The sequence below is a fragment of the Anomalospiza imberbis genome, chromosome 1, assembly GCF_031753505.1.
Source record: "Anomalospiza imberbis isolate Cuckoo-Finch-1a 21T00152 chromosome 1, ASM3175350v1, whole genome shotgun sequence".
Lineage (NCBI taxonomy): Eukaryota > Metazoa > Chordata > Aves > Passeriformes > Viduidae > Anomalospiza > Anomalospiza imberbis.
In genome coordinates this window covers 29,961,589-29,986,287 of record NC_089681.1, presented here as the reverse complement: position 1 = coordinate 29,986,287, position 24,699 = coordinate 29,961,589, and the positions used below count along the sequence as shown (strand labels likewise).

The 24,699-nt window shown below is 36.1% G+C and overlaps 1 long non-coding RNA gene across 3 annotated transcripts; it reads right to left on the bottom strand.

Annotated features, from left to right (window-relative positions):
- Window positions 1-1,136: 1,136 nt before the first annotated feature.
- LOC137477035 (uncharacterized) lies at window positions 1,137-6,216 on the bottom strand. Of its 3 annotated transcripts, none has more exons than XR_011000778.1 (4): window positions 6,131-6,216; window positions 4,471-4,559; window positions 1,783-1,907; window positions 1,137-1,483 (listed from the first exon to the last, which is right to left on the bottom strand). It is a non-coding gene; the product is annotated as an uncharacterized lncRNA (long non-coding RNA). The 3 variants fall into 3 exon arrangements; XR_011000785.1 differs by having other exon boundaries at window positions 1,783-1,890; XR_011000792.1 differs by lacking the exon at window positions 1,783-1,907.
- Between the last annotated feature and the right edge of the window lie 18,483 nt (window positions 6,217-24,699).

Below are 24,699 nucleotides of genomic sequence, written 5' to 3'. Positions count from 1 at the left end.
ACAAAAGCAAAGCCCTGTGGTCCACAGGAGAGTAAAAGAAAGGGAAAGATTTATTCTTTAAATAATGAAGTTTTACAGAGCTCTTGCTGACTTATTAATAAAGTGGATGTAATTAACTCCCATTAGTATTAACTTAAGGGTCACTAACCTAAATTGTTAACTACTGCTTCTCCAGCTGAGTTTCTAATAAATGCCTACACAACTAGAAATACAGCAAAAAACATTCTTTCTCTAGTGTAAAGGTATTTTCAACACAGGTTTTATAACGCACTAAGAAAAGTATAGCAAGCTAACCACAATAGATAAAAATGCAGATAGCTCATAGTTTTGAAGTAATTATTATTTTCAATTTTTTATTTGGTTTTCCTTCAAGATAAAAAGCTAAGTTTCTATCTTCAACCATTTAAATGAGCATGACGTTTAAATGAGCCCACATGCTTCACATTATTTAAGATTCTTAACTATGCTCTGTTGTTTATATTGAGTAGAATTTGCAAAGTTTTAGTCACAAGACACTCTCAGAAGAGACTTCACAGTGCAGAAACTTCCACTGATGAGTTATTATTTATTATGCATTAGAAACAGAAAAACATAGGGAAAAAACAGGCATTGACTCCTGCTGTATTTAAATTATCTCATATTTCCAATTAGATCCATTAGACACTGTCGTCACTTAAAGTAAATATTTGGTCATTAAGTAGGGAAAAATCTGGAAAGTCCCTTCTTTTTCTCTCCCAGAAACCCATTAAGACTTCAGAGTGTTACCATGCTGAGAACAGACACATACCTTTGCTGATTATATAGCTGACAAAACCTTAGCAAAATACCAGAAAAGTCAAACATATCCCTTGATATGGCAATGAAGGAACATGGTTCACCCTGGTTTTGGTATTATCTTCACTTCAACTGTTGCAGTATAGAAACGGTCAGATTCTGGAATTTCAGTGTTTCCACAATATTTCTCTGTGTGTTTTAGTGGTTTTCTGTTCAACTGTATTGAGAACTCCTGGTCCTGAGTGGCTGCAAAATTGCCCCCTCTGACATGTCATCAAAGCATTGCAATGTTCACTGGGGCTCTGGAGTTCCGTGCACACTGAGGGAGAAGAGAGCCCCTTGGTGGGGCATATTTAAAAGGCTTTGTCCAGACAGCTCAGTGTCCTGTTTGAATGAATATATTCTTTCCCATAGGGACTGGGTGTCAGCCAGATCTTATCCACACCACCATCAAAAGTTATTCCCTACTGACAAACCAAGCGTCAGCTGGACAACTTTTTTTTTTATCTGAATATGAACTTTCAACAAAAGTCCCATGGTCAACAAAGGAAGGGCCTTTTGTCATGAACTCCCAGAATAATAGTCTCATTCATCAGAAAGCACTGAGCAATTCAGTGATAAACTCCAGTATAGCTGCGTTGTTTTTCTTGTATCTCATTTTCATATCTCTGATGAGTTCAGCTTCCTCTGATTCACAAGGTAGGGAGATCTACAAGGAGGCAATAGCTTCATGCATTACAAGCTCCCTTTTTGTCTTAGCTAATCCTCTCATTTCAAAACTGCTCTGTTGCAGTCGGTCCAATATTTTTTGTTAGCTTTAGGTTTGCAGATGAATCATAAAAGGTTAATAATGTTTTCTATATACCTGAGAAGTCTATTCATGCAATATATAAAAGACTGTGAACTTTCCCATCCCAATATATGTTTATGAATATGCTGTAAAATTGCTGACATTATTAAGTTAGCTGGCTCAAATTTAAGACTAAAGTAAATAATCAAGCTCATTACCTTTGGAATCAATAATAGCCCATTTCACCTCCGGTTTCCTTCACTGAAAATTTCCTTGGAAAAAAAGTTGCTAAGTGTAGTGTCAACATGAGTTCTAGATACACTTCTCTTTGAATTATAAAATTCTAGTAAGTTAAAAGTAGGGGACTGATCAAAACTGAAATATGAATTGATTAAATTATACTAACATAATATATCCAATAAAATAATTTTATTTAAAGTTCAAAGATAATTTTTAAAAGCAGAAAAGAATTATTCATTCCAAATGAAAAGTTAGAGATTTACAGACTAATGTGTTTTCCAAGATTTTGAGTTATTTCTTCACTTCTCAGTTTTTTTCATAGCTGTTCCTCATGGATGTCTCCAGTTCAAGAATTTTTATAAGAATGTGACATCTACAGGAATGCCAAAGTAATGTGTCATGATTTTGCAAAGCATTTAGCTAGAAGCAATGAGACATACTAATTTCCTTAGTAAGTCAATCACTTCCTTATACATTACAGTATGAAGCGGCAATTGATAAAAAATATCGAGTCCACCAAAAAAAGCTACAAATACAAATAGAAAAACAAAAATTATATATGTTGGTGTGATTATAATCTGATCATTTCCAGCTAATAATTTCACTAATGTCATTATGTAACTGAAATACAAAAGAATTAAGACAGCTGATATACATTACCAGAATAACTGTGCTTGGATTTTTCAGCTCAATATTACAAATAACTGGAATTACTGCTCATTATGAACAGAACAGTATTTTTGCAAATTTTTAGCCATAAATTATTTCAAATCATGTTATTTTTTAAATAAAAATAAGAATTGTTATTTTTTAAAATAGATAACTCTTAGCTCTCAGTGCACTCTAATTTGGATTTGCAGTAGTGTATGACTTAGATCAAAATATTTCTTATTACAGTTCAGATGAAAATATGTATCTATAAAATATTGTTCAAAATCACCTACCCTATTGCAAATCTAGTATATTTCTATAGATATTTGTCAAGCTATGCTGGCTTTTCACTAATATAGCAAGCCATAAAGACTTTATAATCTGAATGTCAAAAAACATGAATCAGACATTTCATAGAGAGAGATTTCTGCAAAATTTCATTTCCTCACTGAAAGCCATGCAAGAACTTGTTTCTATCACAGGTGAAACCTGGAAATATCCACATTTCTTCTCTCATCTTCTTTTTCTCTTGGGATAGATTGAACAGAAAATTTGGACTAGTTCTTATGCTCTTCATATTCAGTTCTTTTTTACTTTGATGCACATCAGAGTGCTAAGATACAACCACAAGAACAATATATTCACTTTGTTTAGGCCTTTCAGGGTCAGATTTTATGGCAAATACAGAACAGTTTACTGGAGTTAAAGACATTTTTGTCTATACCAGTGGAAAATTTTGAAATGGTTATCAAAAACATTATTTACAACTTTGTCCAGAATTTAATGCATTTTTGGCAACTCCTCATTTGAAACACCCTTGCTAGAGGTTTTAATGAGAAGTAAAAAAGCTGAACATAGATTAAATAGGAAAAATGAGTTATGAATATAAAGAAGGAAATAAAAATAATTTTTAATTTTCTTCAACAGCATAAGCTGATTAACAGGGATTGTTAACATTGATAGGAAATCTGGTGGATGTTTGTAAGAGCTTTAACCCTGGGACTATAAACACACACAAAAGAAAACATGAAATAGAATGTGGCATTCGGGGTGAACAGTTGCATTTTGGATTTTGTAATACATACTTTAAAAATAGGTTTTTTTATATTGGCATATTAAAACCTTTTTAAAAGCCTTGTCTTTTCAAATGAAGACACACAGATATTCAACTCAAGAAAAAATAATATTAGTTATATAGATATCACTGAATCAAATTCATGTAATGTCAACATCTACTTCATGGAAGAACTTTTAAATTAAACCTTAAAATGAACCTAGTTTATGTATCTCTCTAACACTGAAAAAGAATATTAAAAGTGTATTCTACTTTTCGTTACAACATTGTATGTATAATAACTATACAAGTAACATGCAAGTATCAAAGAACCTTTTGATGAGGTTTTCCTCACCACAGTTATTTATGCTTGCAACAAGTTAGGAGACCACATTGTTATGTGCTGGTAAAAGTATCCTATGGTCCCTGTTTAATTCCTAGAGAAACCTGTCAGAGGTAAAAGATGTGCTACAAAAGGGATAAAAAGTAAAGAACATGTCTATTATCAATTTAATGACAGGATAGATGTTACCTTCAAAGTTTTTCCTGTTACGAAGCCTCACCAGTGAATAAAAGTATCTAATGTATTATTCAGATAAAGGCCTCTGAACCTTAGACAGAAGGAAATCCATACCGCCTTACATTGCTTTATTAAGTCTATATTAAGGGCTCCATTACTTTAAAGAAACTGTTTAAGTAACATTAAGGCTATGACCCAAACTGACAAAAGTAGGGAAATACAGATAGCTGAATTTCCATCTTTAAAATATGCTGCTGTGGAGAAGAAAAAGGAACAATGGAATGTGAGACTTTGCTTCTCATCTTGGGCTGAGAGAAATATTTGGGACAAAAAAAAAAAAAAAAAAAAAAAAAAAAAAAAAAAAAAAAAGCCTGAATCTTCACCTGACATTCAACTGAATCCAAATAAAAACTGTTTAAAGTTTGGCTCTCTTCCCATTACCTCACACCACGGGTCATTTGCAGATAGAGGAGCAAGTTTTCAAGCTGCTATAGGAATACAGACAATTCCTTCCTCCTTTGCAACAGCAACTGTTAGAATAAAAGACCCAATTATTGCTGCCAGAGGTATATGTAAAACTGATGCTCAAGGGTATTCACATGTTCTCTGCCCAAGAGATATACTCTCTCTAGACAGTAAAAAAATATATATCTTCCTTATTTTTTTCCTTTATTCAGGGGGAATATAGGAAAGAGCATGTAAGGAGAGAATTAGATTACCAGCAACAATACTGATGGGTTGAGAAGTGGCGATCATGGTACTGGAAAGGAAAACATCATTAGACAACTATTTCTTACCTGTACTTCTAGTAAAAAGATTTAAAAATAATTTCCCTTTATACCATCACACTGATATCAGATAAACTCTACCACAATTCTATCAACTAATAAGTAAACTAGAAAAATCTGTTGCCTAAATGTTTTCTTTTAAGGTTGATATTAAGTGCAATTGTATTACTCAGGAGAAAGGCATGCATCTTTTAATCTCTCCCGAAGGCCTGAAGTACATTTACATAATATATATTTCTGTTGTTGAAGGCACTGATAAAGCCTTCAACATATATATTTTAGCATGCATTTAAAACCTTTGCTAATAAAAGTATAAGAGAGACTTGTGGCTAAGAACATCTTTAAATCTACCACCAGTTGAATGATAGTTTTAATCACAAATTTTGGCTTTATCCACCTGGTCTCACTTCTGCATTGACATAAAATATTTTTTACCCTCAGCATAAAAACAACATGGCATCTTTTATAACAAATCCAGAGATCAGTGTCATAAAGACTGAACAAAAAAGTTCCTCTTCATCAAATTCCTAGCTCTGTGAGTGGGTCTTTGCAAAGCTGCATCAAAATTTTGTATCATTAGGCTCCAGTGTTTAACTGTGAGAATTAGTAACAGTAACACCAAATTTGGAAATAAGACATTGATGACTTCTAAAGTTCCTCAGATCAAGATTCAATGGCTTTCTGAAGAATAATTTTGGCCAAATCTATATTTAAACTGCAGACAGGGGTAAATTATTAAAGTGAGCAAGTTGCAGTGTTTATGCAAGATCAGATTCAAAGATCTAGGACCTCTTTTGACTTTATGTACAATGAAATTATAATAAAAGTATATTACATCCAAACCAGAGATTTTTTAAATTTGGTTGTAGTTGCCATAGAAAAATAATGAAAATACAAAAGATCCAATTTTACAAGACAATAACTCATGAGGACAAAGGGTTAAATGAATAACAGGATATATTCAAAATATTCAAAAAGAAGAAACAGGCTCAAATATAATAAAAATTAACCAGCCATAATGTGGCAAGCAGCTGTCCTTCAGTTCTTGGCATTTTCATTATGATAGAAATAACACATACTACATTTTCTTTCCTAACTCTGGTGCTCATGTGCCTTACACCAGAAAAGAAAATCCCAGAGAGCTGCCTTGCACAGATCCTGTCTCCATGGTTTGTGAAACTATGGGGAAAACAATCTTTATTGCTGAAACAATATGTATTATCTTGCCCTTGGGCCACCCTCCTTTCAATCCCACATCTGCAAATCCCTCAGCGGTAAGTTGCTGGCATGGTTCTGCATGCTTTACCACTCACCAGGGTTGCAGAGTCGTCCTGTCCCTTTCCTGCTTCAAAGATACCGTTTTCTGGCAAGAATCTGCATCCATTACTGATATGATCTTGTGCTCCCTAGAGAGCATCTTAACCACCTATTTCTTGAGAAAACACATTGGCCCTAATCTTACTTGAATTCCCAAGGAATCTTATTTGGAACTACATGGTCTCAGATATGCATACTTTCCTGAAGCTGCTAATGAAAGTAATGAGTGATAAGGCTAAGTCTTAAATTATATTCTATTACTCTCTCACAAGATGGACTTCCCTTCTCTCTTGCCACAAAGAGCCAAGGAAGCAACAGGAACTGCAAAGAAAGAAAATGACACGGCAAGTCCCAGTGGGCTCTGAATAATATTACTTCCTGGCAATGATCAGCTACCCTGAACAAGCAGAAAACTATGATTTCTGTAACAAGTCTTATATACTTATTTGCATCTTCTATAATTTTTCAAGAAATAAAAAATGTAGAGGGAGTGTGAGGCCTTTCATAAAGGCTCTTGCTCTTGAAAAGCCAGTGACACATCCTCTGCATTCCCTTACACCTACTAATATTCAAGGTGTGTCTTTCTCAAAATGCAGTTAGAACACTCTCCAATATTTCATCAATTTACATCATTAACAACCGTTTAATTTATCAAGGTCAGTACAAATAACCCAATAAATAAGGAAAATAAGATGACAAGTGGCAAGATTCTAGCTCTCTGTTTGGCACAATATGTTCTTTATCTTGTTTCAGTATTTTCTTTTCTAAAATGGGAAAAACAGCTTTCTAAATATCTAAGTGTACTTTTTAGTAAGTGAAAAGTCAGTAAATTAAATTGATCTGCAAAAAATGACAGAGCAATGCTAAGTATTCTTCTCCCCCTTCATTGCCTCCACCTGAAAATATAGGGATTGATCCATTCCTTCCCTTCTTCTCAAAGGAAAGGAATCTTGCTCCTTTATCATACCAATGCAGTCTTTTAGTGAAAGTATTCTTGCTCTCTCTACCAGCATAGTGTATTTTATACCACAAAAGGCAAAACTTAATCTTAAGACGGGGACTTCTGTGCAAAACACGGACTGCTTGCTTGACCCGGCAAGAGAACAGCTGGATCTCCATCCTGTTGATTGAGCAGGTGTAAAGACTTCGTCCTGGAAGGTGCTGCTAACCTGTGGAAAGTTCAGGCCTATATTAACATTTAAGCATAAGGGTAGTCCTCTTGCAGGTTGTACCACAATAGATACTCACACATATGCACATAAACACATTGTCACAGACCTCTGCGTATGAATGCATACACAAATAAACGGCTGACAGCTGGAAACAATGCAAAAATACATGTCAGGCTGGGACACTTTGAATTATTTCTAACATGTACAATGCAAACCAGCTATTTGAAATGTCACAAAGAAAATTTTCTCCCAGGATGCATCCTTGCATGCTAAAATTCAACTAACACTGGACTCCTTTTTGGAAAAATAAACAATAAAAAGACTGTGTTCCTAATGTCAGTGCTGACAGGCCTTTGAGTATCGCAGCTTGAATAGTATCACCACTGTATATTAACTGCAGTCATAAGAGCTCAACATTTTCCCCCTCCCCATCTTTCCCTGGAGCTGCTCAAAAAGCTAAGCCCCTTTTCACAATCTTAATGACCAAAAGTTGAAAAAAAACAGAGAAAGAAAAAAGAAAAAAAACTTAAAAGTTCAGCTGGATTTTCTTCTGGTTTCCTAATGAGCTTAACATCTCATAAGACGCTTTGGTAAAGGAGAAAATCTTTTCAAAAAGACCCATTTTCCTGCTGACAGTACAATCTTTCTGAAGTAACATCAGAAGACCATAAGGGTGACATCCAAGCCACCTGAGCTGCTGATACAAGATCTTTAACCAATAGATTTCTATCCCCTCTTTACTCCACATTTTTTAGTAACGTAGTTCTTCAGAGTAGGGTCAAGAGAAAAATTTCTGTTTAGTTGTTTAAAGGGAACAAATAACTGTCACCAAATCTCTACAAGAGTTTGACCAAAGTCAAAATATACTGCAATTTAACTTGTCATAAAAGACCTGAATTTGGGGGCTCTTAATAACAGGGGATCAGAAAAAGAGGGTATCGGAAATTTATGTGGTTTCATGGCACCTTGCATATGCACAAACAATGGTACTCATTTCTTTCGATTTCTTCTTTTTTTTTTTTTCTTTTTTTTTTCTGTTAAACTGTAGAGAATAGTCACACAACAAACTTGAATCCTGCACTGTGGAAAAAAGAAAGTAAGAAACAACTGCTACACGTGTAACATCTGTGAAAAGAAATGCTGTCCTGAATGCAGTGAAATCTAGACATGGGATTTGAACATGTAAAAAAATTACTTATATAACTGTCATTGCCCATATTAGTTGCCTGATGGAAAAAGAGTGGGATTACATCAGACTTTGGATTATTTATGTATCAGAGCAGCTCCAAACTAGGCCTTTCTATATACTATATCACGTAAAAATAAATGGGTTTGCCATTTGTGTTGTGATTTGCTGACACTACAGTACAGCAAGAGGTGGCATTTTTGAGGTACATAAGTGTAATGCCACGTTAGTACATTAAGAAGCTTCATTATTGGCTCAAAAATCATCAAATTCTGCAATTTATTTTTGTTACGGAAACTGGTAGGTAGACTTTAAGGGGTTTTATAATAGATTACACCTAAATGAGCAAGAGGAGGAGCTCAACAATGCTCACCTTTGAAATTTGTTGAAAGAGTACTTCTCATTCATCTTTTTACAAGTTCTGTGATTTTTGCCTTAGTTGCTCTAATTCTGTAATTTCAGAAATTATAGAATATCTATTGTGAAATGAGCTAAAAATTATTTCAATGTATTTGAAAGTCTATTTAAGATTGGAGTTTTTTTTTCAGAAACAGAACACCAGATCAAATATCATGAAAAAATACAGTTTTCCTAACACCTTGAATTCCTATGTGTTACAAGTCCTTCTTCTAGGCATGGTTCAACACTGAGTGAAGTTGGAATACCTGGCCAGAGTAGGTGGGAGTCCAGCAGGATGCACTACTAGAACAGGGACTTTCTAATGACCTTCAACTTTATTTAGTAGCTGACTCCAGAGGTGGGAATTAATTCTGCCCCCAGGTCAGTTTAATCCCCTTGTGAGAAGAACCCTTCAATTATGATAAACTCTGTTAAATTATTTATGATATCTCTGTGATCTAATGAAGCTTTATTCTGCAAGACCTTTGTCTCAGGCTCACACAGGGAAAGAAATGGGGCAACGGGTCACAAAACTCAAGTAAATGTAGACTCCAGAGCAGAAGCACTAAAGAGACTGGTTCAAATTAATTCTTAAAAAAAAATTATGCTGATTTGTGAGGAGTAAACATAAGAAGGAATCTAGCCCATAAAACCCAATTCTGCCCTGTTTTACAGTGAATATGGTCACAGAGACGCAACTGAGTCTGCCAAGGCAGCATTTCAGTTCCTGAGGTAGACTGCAGGAAGTCTTATAGTCCTGCAATTTTCACATAACCTTTATTGTCTAATTTTCAACTGGCTGCTGCAGGCTGTAAAAATGAATTAAAACAAAAAAAAAAAAAAAAAAAAAAAAAAAAAAAAAAACCAAAAAAAACAAAAAAACAAAAAAAAAACAAAAAAAACCAAAAACAAAACCAAAAAACAAATCCACAAGACTGGTGCTTTGGGATATCCAGTCTTAGTACCTGACCCAATAAAATATATATATACAGTCAACTTCCACACCATTAAAGCCAGACATTTTCTTTTAACAAAACCTGACCCTCAGTTGTAGTCAATACCATACAGAGGCATTTAGAGAGTAACAAAATCTCACAGGAAATTCTTTATATAAAGAGATTCAGAAATGAAAATACCATTCAGGTTGGAGTCATTGCCACATAATGGTGCAGTTAAGCCATTCACTTTTAATTAGGTCTGTGATCAGAAAATAGCCAATTTTGCTTTCTGCTTCTTGGTGTGTTCAACAATTTTGTCAGCCAAAACCTGTTAGCTGCTGAATTTTTAACGATCCTTTATTGGATAATAAGGTTTTGTTTTAATTTCTTTCAAATGGCTGGAGCCTCCGCTAACAATTATATTGGGGAAAATGTTTCCACAGTAGGTGGGCCCCACAGTCTGTCTAAACCTTGAATTAGCATTATAGAAAAAGAATAAAAACCAGAAGGAAAAACAAAGAACACTTAAGAAGGGCAGGTTTGGTCTTGGATGCATACAGAATTGGGGTGCTTCATTACATAAATTAGGCAAGGGAAATGAATACATTCAACATAGTGAAACTTATATGAATCTGCTAGTGTCTGGCTTGGCAAGATCAGCCACCTAGTTGAAGTAGTCTTCAATTAATGGTCAAATAAAACTAAACTTGTTGCTTCAGGAATAATATGAGAATTTGACAGTAGAGCTGGGCAGGTGCCTGCCTGGCTCAAAAGCTCCTTCTGTCCTGCCATGATGTTTCAGTGACATGTTTCAAGGACAAAGTCCTTTTGGTTTACAAAGGCACTTGTTCACATTTAATTCAGTAAAAACTGCTGCTCTTATCACCTTAGGAACAGCTTCTCTTCAGACCCAACCAAGTTGTACCTCTCTCTTCCTTTTCATTTCCAAGGCAAAAGGGGGGTTTCTGATTGTTTCATCAAGACACATTTCTTTGTTCCTTATGCACTTTATTTCAGAAGACAGTTTTGAGGCTTGTGCATGACTTCTGCTTTGCTCTCTGGTCTCATGTATCAGCCAGCATCACTTTGAGATCTTTGAGATGGCACATCAAGAAAAAATGTCTGGTTTGGACATGGGCTTGAGTCCTGAAATTTGAGTATAAATGAGTGCCCAAACGGTTTTCAAATTGGAGACACAAAATCAGTGACTGCAGAAGGAAAGACGACAAAAAGAAGAGAATTTGAAGGGAAAAAAATGAAGTTCAAATGCTCTGAAAATAGGGATAGTGCAAACCACAGAACAAAGTAATCTTTTTTTTTTTTTTTAAGAGTGTATCCAACTTTTTTAAAATGGGTTTGCAGAAGAATTGTATTACAAAATCTCCAAGTCAGGAGGAGGAATGTAGACATAATATATGTAGGGTTCATTGCATCACCTTTCCTGAGAAGACTCCCTGGAACTTTGCATTAAAAACTCAGTATTGCTTTCAATTTTTCCAAGCTTTAAAAATTTCCTGTACAGGTACAAAAATGAATGATAAAGTGAAAAATATCCAGCCTTACCAGATAAGTATTTTTATGCATGAGGTAAAAGCATGATTTGATTCATCAATATAAAAATAATCTAGTGACTTTTTCTTTATTTCAAAGACTCTTCAAAGGTGTAAAATTCAGCATTTTGGTTCTTATATTTGACTTGACTCAATATTATAGTCAGCAGAGTGTCTCCCTAAGGAATCAAAAACATAAAGCCCATCTGCTGAGGAGCTGTATTTAACCTTCTATGCAGCTAGGAAATTGAGATCACCCGGGATCTCCTGCCCAGTTGTCTAAGGTTTTTTCAACTTTTGATTGCACTGGTCCAGATTCTTTCAAGTCTCAGAGTTATTCAGTTTCTGCTTCACCTGATTTACCAGGGTAAACTTTTCTATCTGAGCTTTGACTGTCCATGCTACTTTAAAAAGCTACTAAGCCTGAGATTCAGATGCAATGAGCTCAGTGAAATCAATGGGAAATATCTGTGCACACCAAAGGCCAGATTTTGATCCATTGTGTTCAAGCAGAATGATCCTCATTAACCTAACAGATAAAGGCAGCACTGAGCAACACTTCTTTAATATCCATGAAATCACTATTTCATGATACCAGTGAGTGCCCAGGGAGGAGGATTCTTGGTTGCAATAATTAATAATTTACAAAAAGCTTTAACTAAGCAAGACATTGCCCACCTGGAAATTGGAATGAAAGGATATTAATGAAGCTGCAATGCAGATGGTCATGTTGAAGGTGATGAAGAATTTATTAGGGAGACAGCCATCAGAGGCTGTATAGTATATGAGGCATAAAACTGCTATAACTAATGACAGCAAGTAGTTTAGGCAAGTAATGGAGAGCACAGCTACAAAAGGGAACATGGAGATATATTATTTAGTAATAAAGTTCTCATAAAAATGTGAAATATGAAGTAGAAAGATTAATATGATTGCACAGGCCATCTTAAATATCCATACTGAACTTCTGCCTTTAAAAGAAGTAGACTGAATTTATGCCCAAATCACAACATGTAAGTCATGGCACTTATTTACATAGTTTATGCAAACTATTACAGATCTATGCATTTAATTTATTGAAATAATGTTTAAAAGGGGTATAATTTATTGCATTAACAGCACAGCAGATGCTATATTTCTACCTGCCAAGTGATCCAAGAAGAGTAGGTCAGGTTATCAATCATCATATCATACTGCACAAGATCCAAGGGCCTACAGGTTGGTGGCTGCTCTCCTTGAATAATTACAGTCTTCCCTGAGATTGAGCAGTAATCCTTTCTTTACATCTCCACTGCTGGGTTTAATCTTTGCACTAGACCTAGGTGAAAGAGTTGACTGCAGAAGAAAACATGACTATAAACATTTCTTAAGACACCTTTTTTCCCCAGCATTTTGCATGCAATTTGAGCTAGAAAACATTTTTTTTTGCATTAAACCACCTCTTCTATGGCTTTCTCTTAGTAGTAGAAAACTGAAGAATTTTAGATTATGCTAACACTGGCATGCAGAAGAGATGAGTAGGGGGAAATTACAGAGGATTCTGGGCTACTTTTGAAAGCTGTTTAAGCCTGCTTTCCTCTCACGCATCTGAATTCATAATACATTAGGAAATGTGTCTTTAATGCATACATTGATCAAGCTGCCTAATTAGAGGAAGTCATTCTTTTTTCCAGTTCTTTTTAAAATGCATGAATGCTTACCCAGGACTGAACCCACTATACTTGAAGGAGAATTTTCCTGTCCAAAATAAAACATTTTTCTAGTGCATATATCCTGCAATTCAAAAAAACATTGAAAATTGCTACACTTCAATGCACAATAAAGGTTTATCCTTCTTCCCAGGTTAAACAGAAAAAATTACCCAAAATATTTCTGATGCTATCGAAACAGGGGATTTTAATGCATTTGCCCAAATTTAGCCATAATGTTTATCTTTAGTGGAATTACAGTACTGTGAGAGTGGCACAAAGTAAAACACTAAAAGGATTTTTTTTTGAGAACATTGACTTCATCATTCATCTAGAAGGACAGCTATTTTCTCAGCTACTCTTTTTTTATTAAGTTTTTAATTATTTTTATGCCATATAATTTTTTTCTATCAAGCACTTCTACCCATTCAAAGGCCATCAGTACTGGGAAATACTGCTTACATGTCTGGTTTGCTGAGATGATTGGAAAGAGGCAGATGTTGAACTGGTATATATTTTCGACTAACACAGGAGCTAGCAGAAAAATGGAATATGATAAGATGTTTTCTGTCAGAGTTTTCTCAGTTGTCCATTTCAATGTACAGAGTTAAAGAGAAGCCTGCTGCTAACACTGAGGTTAGACCCTGTCTCCAGAACACTCACTCTCTGATGTTAAACCAACACTAAAGTAGTGAATATAAAAAAAAAAAGAAGAAGAAAAAAATATATATCCATATAAATGAAATCAGCTTGCATGACAATGTTCTTTTTCTTCAGGCCTCAGCTCTCCAGGGTTGGGACGGGGAGCTAAGAATTGTAGCTTGTATTTGGAAATGTAGACTTTGTCTCCAAATGCAGGTGATAGACTTGCATAATGGTGGTTATGGAATTATTACATCCTCAGTCACAGTCTAACGACTGTGTGCTTAGTTTTTTAAAGAAATGGAAAAACTACACTGTCAGTCATTTGCATAATTCAGAGACATACTGAATTAAATAAAATGTTTATTTTGATATGTCAGCAGTACCATTTTATCAGCAAATTCTGGCTGACTCACAATTGAGAGACTTATAAAATCCTCTAAAGGGTAGTAGGATGAATAAATCTATAGCTTTTGTTCCTTTGGGGCTCTTGTTTACAAATCATATTATGTCTTTGATAAGGAATATTCAATTTTCCTTTTAATCTGTTTTTATTCTTTCCTTCTTTCTCTAACATTTTCTTTCCTTTCTTTTGGAGGGGAAAAAAGCTTAGAAAAAATTAACCGACAGGGTGGATAGTTTTCTTTTTTCATAGTACACTGAGTCATTTTGCCACCACAATGTAGTTTGTTACATTTAGTAGAAGGGGTTTTTTGAATCATAAATGAATAAACTAGTTCATTTAACTGTTACTGGAATTTTGCACTTTCCCCTTGTGAGTGGTTTTGCTGGCCTTATAATACTATTTTGGCTAGCTGAAATCTCATGAGTTATGAGTGTTATTTCCTTACAACTGCACATATTTTCCATATTTCACACAAACCAATTATTTATCACACACATATACATGTGTTTCAAATTATTTTTAAATTAGTTCTTTCCTATTTTATACTGTTTTAAATTACTCTCAGTGTTTTGAATCTTAGAATAAATGATCTATTCATCCCTTACTAATGTTTTTCAAGATTTCGTAGAATAGCTGCTGGTTTGTTTATGAAGAACACACTTTCTCACCTATGCATCATATCCTCTTGCACCTAGGGGTACTTGGCAGCTGGTTCTCCCCTTCTCTCCCAGGAATGGTGTAAAGCCAGACCAGTATGATAGAAACTGGGAATACTTGAGGTTCAAGACATTTCTTAAACCATCCTCGTCTACTTCTGTTGTGCCAGATGGCAAAGGCTGCATAATTCCATGTCAATCCTGCAAACAATGGGCCAAAGAGAAAGGTGATACATGAGTGCACATGTGACACCATAAGGCAGTGTTTAATAGATAATGTATTAAAAATATTTTACATATAATTTTAATTATTTCAAATATAATTTAAATTAAATGTTTCACATAGTATTTTATATTGCATATTTAGATGAGATATATAGATATAGTTCTCATATATAGATATCTCCTTTTCCATTTTAGCAGTTAGACAAAAGGGTGCAATCAGAAATAGACATGTAATGCCAATCAAATTCTGGCTTTGTGGCTGCTGCTGTTGTGAGGGGTTTGGTTTTCATAACAATGATATATACATTGATACCTCTAGACTGTTAGGGAGGAGTGGGATCTACCTGTCTAGAAGAGGCAAGAGAATCTTTGGCAGCAGGTTGTCTGAATTGCCAGGCTTTAAGCTGAAGGACTCAGAATGCAGGGTCCAGAGGGGCAATGCTCAGGCCAAGGCATCCAGCTTGGGGATAAGCCTAGCCATGCTGAGCAGCAGCAAACATTCCTTGGCTGCTGCCCAGGACAAGAACCACAAGGCCAACAGCCTCAAGGGTGTGTGTGGTTGTGGCAGATCCTCTTGCACCCCTCCTGGGAAACTTGCATGCACAATTACCTCTCTGAAATGCCTGCACACAAACACACGTAGCATGGGGGATACAGGAAGGATTGGAGGATTAGAGATCTGTGTGCAGTCACAGGGCCATGATTTCCTTGCAATTGCAGAGACATGGTGGGATAGTTCACATGACTTGGATGTTGTCATGGATAGCTATGTCCCTTTTAGGAAAGAGGCCAGCAAACTGAGGTGGTGGAACTGCTTTTTATGTTAGGGCGGAACTGGAATGTATCTCTGCCTCGGAGAGGATCACAAATTAGTTGAGAGCCTATGAGTAAAAATTAAGGGGCAGGCAAATATGGGTGACACCATTCTGGGAGCTTGCTACAGGTCAGGAAAAGGGTCACCTGTTCAGAAAAAAGAAGTTGATTAGGCTGCCTACGGGCAGCTGAAAGTAGCCCCATGAACAAAGGGCCTGGTTCTCTGGAGGAAATCAACCACTCTGGTATCTCTTGGAAAGACAAGGCTCAGGAGTCCAGGAGGCTCCTGCAGAGCACTGATGATGACCTTTTGTCATCTGTGGTGGAGGAGAGGTGTCCTGCTGGACCCTGTCCTAGCAAACAGTGAAGGACTGGCTAGGGTTTTGAGCGTTTGGGGGCAGTCTTGGCTGCAAGGCAATGAAGGAAGCAAGACCGTGAATAGGATTATAACAATGGACTTTAGGAGAGCTAACTTTGGCCTTTTAAAGGATCTGCTTAGAGGAATCCCAGGGGCTAGGGCTCTAGAAGAGAAGGGGATTGAAGAGAGCTGGTTAATTTTCAAGCATCAGTTCCTCCACACTCAAGATCTGTACCACTCTATTAGGTAGAATATGTTAAATGAAGTAGATTTTAAAACCAGTACCTATTTTCTTTCTTTAACCTCTTCCCTTTTATGTTGATGGAAGTTTATGTTTTTTTATCTATGGTTCTGCAGTCACTTTTCAGGCTATGGAATAATTTGGATAACATTTTATGATTCATGGTCTCAGAGGTTTAACTAGAAATCCAACCTTCACTGCTTTTATTCCATCTATTCAATTTATATGCAGTAAAATGTCACCATCTTTATCTAACAAGAGACTATATTAAAAATCTTCCTGCTGCTCTAGATCTTCAGGTTCCTGAGACTCACATTCCACCCCTACTCTGTTTATGGTGAGGAAAGTGCTGCTTCTGAAGCACACAGAAAAACAAAGAAGTTGACAAACAAAAACCTATTCAGAAGTCAAAATATTTCTGATTCACTCTTATTTTTGAGTAAAGGAAGTATTTTGTTCCTCTCCCTAAACCAGCTTTTCTGTGTGGCAGGTAAAGAAACAATGGTTAAAAGGGGTTTTTTTGTTTGATTTTTTCCCACTAGTCTTTGCCTTCTTATATGGAGTTGACTTGAGAAGTAAGAGAGGACCTGCTGTCTGGAATAGCTGAGTAAGCTAATTCACAGTGAGCTCTTTTCTCTCAATATTTTCCCAGTACTGCTCTGGGATATAGAGAGAATCTTCAGAAAACAATTTTTTTACCTCTGAATTTGTTTCCTTTTCTCTATAGTATTTAGGCAATTACTCAGATTTCCATGTCTCACCAAAAAATAATTGTCTGTGGAAAAGAAAATTAATTTCCTAATTGCCTTCCTAGCACTTGGCCTGAAAATTTTGCAATTTTTCCACTTTTCTAAGTAGTTTTTTGTCTAGTCTTTATCAATGTATATTTGAAAATGTCATCATTTGCTAGTTATACAGGCTTCATTTTGTTTGCCTCTTTCTTAACAAAGATCTTTCAAAGGTTAATTGAATGTCAATAATTTTTAACTATTTCTAAAGTCATCTTCTCCTAATTTTCTAAACTATATTTTTTTCCATTACTTTTTTTTCCTCAGAAAGGAAGATTAAATCCTTTTCATTTTCTTAATTATTTTGGAATACAATAAAAAACATAGATTAATTTTTACTGCCTCTATTTTCCTTACCCAAAATTCTTTTTTTTTTTTATTATGTATTTCTCACCTATTTTGCTTAATTCCTTTTTCCCAATTTTGGATTCTGGAAATAAAAATGTTTCATACTATTGACAGATCCTTTTAAAAATGATAAGTGTGAACATTTCTTCCTCCTTGTAATTCTAAATCCAAATACTAATCTAAATATAAAATTAAATATTAATTATTATATTTCTCAATTAAACTATACTTTAAATGAGCTGCTCTGAAAAATGTCAGGGCACCCTAATGAACAACAAGTTGCAGCATATAGAATCTTAGAACACTATGGAGTTGGAATGGACTTTAATCATCATCTAGTCCCAACCACCCCTGACAGGTGTGGGACACTTTCCACTCCACCAGGTTGCTCAAGGCCTTATCCAACCTGGCTTTGAACAATATTAGGGTTGTGGTATCCACAACCTCCCTGGGAAACCCAATCCAGTGCCTTGTCAACCTTAATAAAAAATTTCTTTCTAATATCTATCCTAAATTTCCACTTGTACCCATTGCTCTCTCTCCTCTTATTGTGATTCCTAACCAAGAGTCCCTCTCTGGCTCCCCTGTAAGCTCCCTCCAGATACTGGAATGTTGAGGCCTCCATGCAACCTTCTCTTCCGTAGGCTGAACAGCCTCACCTGCTCAGCCTTGTCTTCATAGGGGAGATGACCTCTTACCAACTTCATGGCCCTCCTCTGGACTTGCTTCAACAATTTCATGTCCTTATGCTGGGGATGCCTGAACTGAATGTAGTACTCCAGGCTGGGTCTCACAAGAGTAAAGTAGAGAGAGAAAATCATCTCCTTTGCCCTGCTAGAAATACCGCTTTTGATGCAGCCCAGGATTCGATTGGCTTGCTGGGCTGTGAGTGCTCATTGCTGGCTCATGTTGAATTTTTCATCCTCCATAAGTCCCTCCTTTCTTCATCCATAAGTCCTTCTCCACAGGGCTGCTCTTAATCACTTCTCTATCCAAGCTGTAGGTGTGTCTGGGATTGCCATGACTGCAGGACCCCAGCTGCAGGACCTTGTGCTTTGCTTTGTTGAGCCACATGAAGTTTGGCCCCACCTCTCAAGCCTGTCAAGGTCCTTCTGGATGGCTTCCCCTCCCTCCAGCACATCGATTGCATCACGTAGCTTTGTGCTGCCAGCGAGTTTGCTGAGGGCGCATTCAATAGTACACTTGAAGGTTGTAGTTGAACAATTCTAGCAGTCTGTAGTTGTGCAGGTTGTAGCTGAACCATTCACTCCTCTTTCCTTCCTGGAGGAAAACCAAAGGCTATGTTCATGTACTCATGTCACAGTTGCATAAAATTCTTACTGAAAAAAAAAGATTTAGAGGTGAGTAAATGCTGAATAAAGATTTAGAAATGTGAGCAGATATTTACTAATTTTTCCATTATGTGATTCCTCTGCTGTCTTATGCTCTATGTCTTAAGAATCCATTGGCTAAATATCTAATTGGAACTGAGAAGAGAATTACTCAACATTGGTAACCATTCATATATTCTCTCTTTTTGTTGTACTTCTATAAAGACCTACAGAAAGATTTAAGATTATTTCTCCTTTATTTAGTTCATCTGTTTTATTAAGAAAATAATTGCTAGCCTCATTCCCTCCAAGTATGTTTAAAGTCAAATAATTTCTGTGAGCTATAATTGTCAAAGAGTTTTTCCCTCTCTCTCCATAACTCTGAGAAACCTGTATTCAGTGGATGTGTTTTTCCTCATTTTGCTCTCAAATAAAACATATTTCACAGCAACATTCTCCATTGTGCAACTCTAATTCACTAATATTGTACCTATGCTAAATTCAAATTTCTGGAGTCCTATTTGACTTTTAGCTACAAATTTTAGTGTATGGTATCATAGTCCCTTTACAGGAACCACACTTACAGGCATCAGTTAGTTTTGTTCCTACTAATAGATAGCTAGGTATTGACCATGCTTATTTATCTATACTAATACCTGTAGATAAATTATATCACTTCTGTATCTTCAATTCTGGGGTGGTTTTTTTGTGCTCTTTTTGTGCTCTGATGATATTTAAATAAAATAATCCTCCTCTTAGTCATTACTTCCTATTTCATTTATAGTTCACCCTGTTCTTTTAAACTTACATGCCAGGACATACATTTAATTGTAAAATAGATTTACTACAAAGCAGTGGATGCACTATAGAAACTTAAGAATAGAGTGACTGCATGAAGAAGATTCATCTCAGAATGGCTGAAGATAAGAAAAGATATAAAGGCAGTTTATACTGCTTATTATGTCTGAAAGGGACCCGAGACCAAGAAGGTGAATCACATGCTAACAATAGGGAACTTACCTAGTCTTGCCCTCAAGGTGGCAAACCACCTTATCACTAGAGAAGGAAATGATCCTAAAGAAAAAAAAATAATAAGGAAAAAATATAAGTAGAATAATGAAGATATGATCTTGCTTTCAATATCAGATGTGGAGTCTCTAGGAGTTTCTAAGATGCTGCATTCTCTTAAATAACCATTAAAAGGTAGACTAACATTGAGCAGGTGGTGAAGGTTATCTGTGTTACATTGACAATGTTTGGAGGAAAGGATCACAAAAACTTCCCAGGTTACCATGAAATTCTAACAGCAATTTAGTTAAAATAAAATATAAAAATAAAAAAAAAAACCAAAACAACCCTAACCTTTCTGGAAAAACTCAGCACTTAATTACAGCTTTCTGCCTAAATTGCCTAAGTGACAGAGAAGGCAAATGTTTACCGTAAAGCGCTTAAAAGCTGGAGATTGTTTTAAAAGCTATATTGTTAAAAGACTAGAACAGGGGGGTTTCTATTATTGTTAGTCAAACAAACAAACAAAACCACAAACCAAACAAACAGGAAAAAAAAAACAACAAAAAACAAGAACGGAAAGTTATATATCAGCCTTAGGAAGTTAACACTCAAGGTAAATAGCACAAACCTTTTATTTCAATAATATTTACAGATATTATTCACAGAATCGGTTCTGCAAGGATAAATCAATACTGAAATACTGCACTTTTAGAAAACATCAATCAGGGTAAAGATAGGCAGAATTTTCTTTTTAAAATGAAATATATAGTTGAAAGATCTAAGCATCAAAAATGCAGAAATAATTTAAATAATTAAAAAGCAGCCTATCATAAGACATGCCATATTGGAAGGAAATTGACTGTCCATAAGAAGTGTATATATATATATATATATATATATATATATATATATATATAAATTCAGGATGCATGACATATATTTGACTGTGATGTGTCCATCATAGTGCTCACATGATCTTAGCAAGCTTTACAAGGGATGTTAAGATGAGAAAGGATCATCAGTCATCAATCCTGATTTCCTGCATGATAAAGGGCTTAGCATTTTCAAAGTGCATACATAATTTAGAAACATATAGACTGTGGGGTTCTTGTTAGATGCCCGACTCCTACTGATTCCACATTTGATAAATGACATTGAGTATCTTAAATCTCCAAGGTCCAGATCCTCAAAGGCACTTTGGAAGCTAATTCCCTCTACAATCAAAGAAAATCAAACACCTAAATGTCTTTTGAGGACCTGCCCCTAACCTATTTTTTAAAAATTTGCCCTTTATGTCTCCCTTGATAAAGATAGGTGTAGTTAGATGAGGGGCCATTTTCGTTTCCCTTTGTAAGGAGGTGATAATGCAGGCACTTGTCTTTAAGCATTCATCCAGGAAGTGGATGACTCAGAATCAGCCCTCTCCTCAGTCTGAGGATTTTCTCATTACATCTTCTGCCTCCCAAGAGGATGCCCTAAGCAGTACTCTCAGCTAAGCTATATTCTACGCTATTCAGGAGAGGATGCATTATAGGCTGTTTTTTACACAGCTGCCCTATCACAAACTATAGAGAATTCAAGATTCTGGGCCAGAAAGAGAAAAAACAAGCAGAAGTATGGCACACATTTGCAGAAAGAGAGCCAATATGGATCCTAGTCCTTGCTCCAGTTCATTCCTCCTCTATGCTAGTGATGTATTATGGCAAATATGGTTGTGAATGTGGGAGCAGCCTTCTCCCAGGTATAGGGTAGTACTTTAGCCATTGGACTATCCTATAAAAGAGAATTATCACCAGCACTAGCACTAGCATAGTTACAGGGAGTGTCTCCTGTTTTCACATCTGCACATCCTGCTCTTTCTCTCAAAGTTAAGAACACCTGTTTTCAAGAGGTGGTAACAGACCATATAGTCCAAACAGGACATCTGAGCAAGCCTCCTAATCCTTGAATACAGGCACAAATATATTCTTTTAAGACAATGTTTTTCACTGACATTTTGTACTGCCAGCTGTCACTAACTTCAGATGTATCCTCACTAAATTAGCCCAACTTTCTGATTCCCATTCTGAGGAAATATAGCAACAGAAACAAACACGGAACCCTGGGCTCCACTCTACAAGACAGTGTGTGGGCATGGCTGGTATTGCACCGTAACTACACCTTGTCTCTCCTGTAGAGCATTTCCCTCTGTGATCAAGAGAATCAAGGGAAAAAGCAAACAACTTACACAATGTTGCGATTAATAAAAATCGGGATGGGAAGCTCCTGTGCTGTTATCCTTCTGCCAGAATAGCACTAACATATTCTGTTTAGAAAAATCAACAGTAGGCTTTAGGCAAGACATATAAGAGGGCCACAATAGGCCTGACCCTACAGTTATCCTATGATTTATAGTCTTCTTACAGCAATGTACTGTATTTGACACTGGCTAAGGGGTTAATCAGTTCTGAGCTTTGGCGTGGTAATAGGGTCCTGCCCTCAGGGTCTATTCAATCAATCAGAGTTGTCCAATGCTGTAATGCCTCAGTTCTGTGTGTAGGCAGATGAGTGTGCTGTCATTCAGCATCCTGGAGGTATATGGGCTTTGAGAAGCTTAGTGGAAATTCCACCTACACCAGGGCTGTCAAGCTCACTCCATGGAGAGTGCTGACTATAAGAAGTGAGGTGACCATGTTGAAAAAGGGGTCACTAACTTCTCTAAGGGTAGCCTGAAGCCTTGGACCTGCTGAGAATAAGAAGCTACAGCCATTTCTAAAAACAAAAATGATTGGCCTGTTCCTCTTTAGAAGGAATTGTTCTTCAGGCCTTGTTGCAAAAGAAATTTTTCATCGTGAGCAATACAAAGGAAAATTGCTATTAAGTTGAATACATTTCTCCCAAAAATACCCAAAAATTCCTGAAGGCATAAGCTCAGGAGGAAAAGGAATCTGGAATACTTCTGTAGAGCACATGGGGGACTGAAGAAAATATGCATATGCTTAAAGGGACATTATGTCAGAATCTGGAAGAAACTAACTTGGGTGTTTCTGTTCTTTTATTGTACAATACAGCATCCAGCTTGCAAAAGATGTACCTACCAGTTTAGTGCTTACGTGTAGATTGTGTTGCTTAACTACATTACCCTTGTGTGCTGTTCCTGCAGAAACTGGTATGCTCTCCAGACCAGTGCTCTACCTGGATTTGCGGATGTCTTTTACCCAGAATTTAAGGGGAATTTGAAGCAATATCAAGCATTTGCAGTGCTGGTGGTCCTGCCATCATCTACCTCTTCCAGGTGACCTTTCAGAATAGCTAGTACTTATAAGATAAGTACCCACAAAAGACTCACACTCTTATAAAACTTACTGCACTTATAATGCAACACATTCAGACAGTGCTTACATTGTCCAAAACAGCTTGGCTACTGTGAAGAAGCAAGGTGTTTTAGACATAGTAGAGAGGGTCAGAGCTCCTGAAAAGCATGGAAGGAGGGCGGTTTGCTTAAAACTTTTGTTAATAATCATTCACTAGGATATCTGAAGAAAAATAATAGCTCTCTAAAGACAGTGTTCTTTATTTATCCTAATTATGGTTCTGTATGAGATTACCCAGAAGTAGGTATCAGAGGAAAACTAAAGAAGCTTTCTGCAGTAATAGTACATATGTGTGAGGTCGAGAGTTTTTCAAAAAGATTCTGAAATACTCTCTGAGCAGAGGAGGAGTGGAAATGTGATCCTTCTCTCTGGGTGGTAAATAAGAAGTGTAGGAAATTGCGTGTGTGCGTATGGGGAAAGGGAGAAATAAACGTTTCTGTTTAGACCTCAGCAGAGCTTTCAGCAGCCAGCATTTCAAAATACAAATGGGAACACAATGGACATAACTGCATATGCTCTTTATTTTCAGTGACAAAAGTTGACATCATTACTTGGGTCAAAGTAGTGATGATGACAGTAAAGCTAATCTCAATACACTCAGCAAGGGTTTTACCATTGGTTTCAATGGACATAGGTAGAAAACCCATTCTTACTAAAAATTGGTAGTTAACAAAATGTACACATATGTGAAATGTGCATTTTTCAGAGAGGGGTCAATATAACTTCAAAAACATAGACCTACAGATAATGCATTTACTTTTGTCCTGAATAAGCTTTAAACAATGTGATTATTACTTAATGTCTAAAATATCTCTGCATAGGAATGATTAGAGAGAATGCATTTCTAACCTTTTTTCTCTTTTTTTATTTGCTTGGGTATAGGACTTTTTTCCTTTTCTTTCTCAAACAAGAAATTTGTATCAATAACATTAATTTATATATATGGAAATAGAGCTGTGGGTGATCATGGAGACATGATCATTTTTTTTGTGTTTGGCCTCACAACTTGGCCTCACCTCTAAGAAAAATAAATTTTAATATGAAGAGGGTAAAAATTTACTTATGTTTTCCTGCTATAGATAATTTCTGATGAAACTCCCAAACTACATTTAAAATAGAGTTAGTATGTATTTGTTTGTAGCAGGGGTGGGGCATTTGTGGGTTTGTTAGGTTTTGTTGGCACTGATGGGCCATGGAAATGATTGAAAATATCATCATGAGGACAGTATAAGCCATTAATTACTTCTGATGTGGCATTCAGCAAACCCAAGGAAAGTCTTAATTTTCTTTAAACACCTATTTTTGTAAACTGTTACACAGCACAGTTCATTAGACAAAACAGGTCAAGACACAAGTTTTTCCTCTGCTATAGCAGTGTGGAAATGGTCTATTTTGTCCTCTCTAAGCATCTGTTTATTCTCACCCCTGTGCCTGCACACCCTCTTGGGTTTGTAGACTGA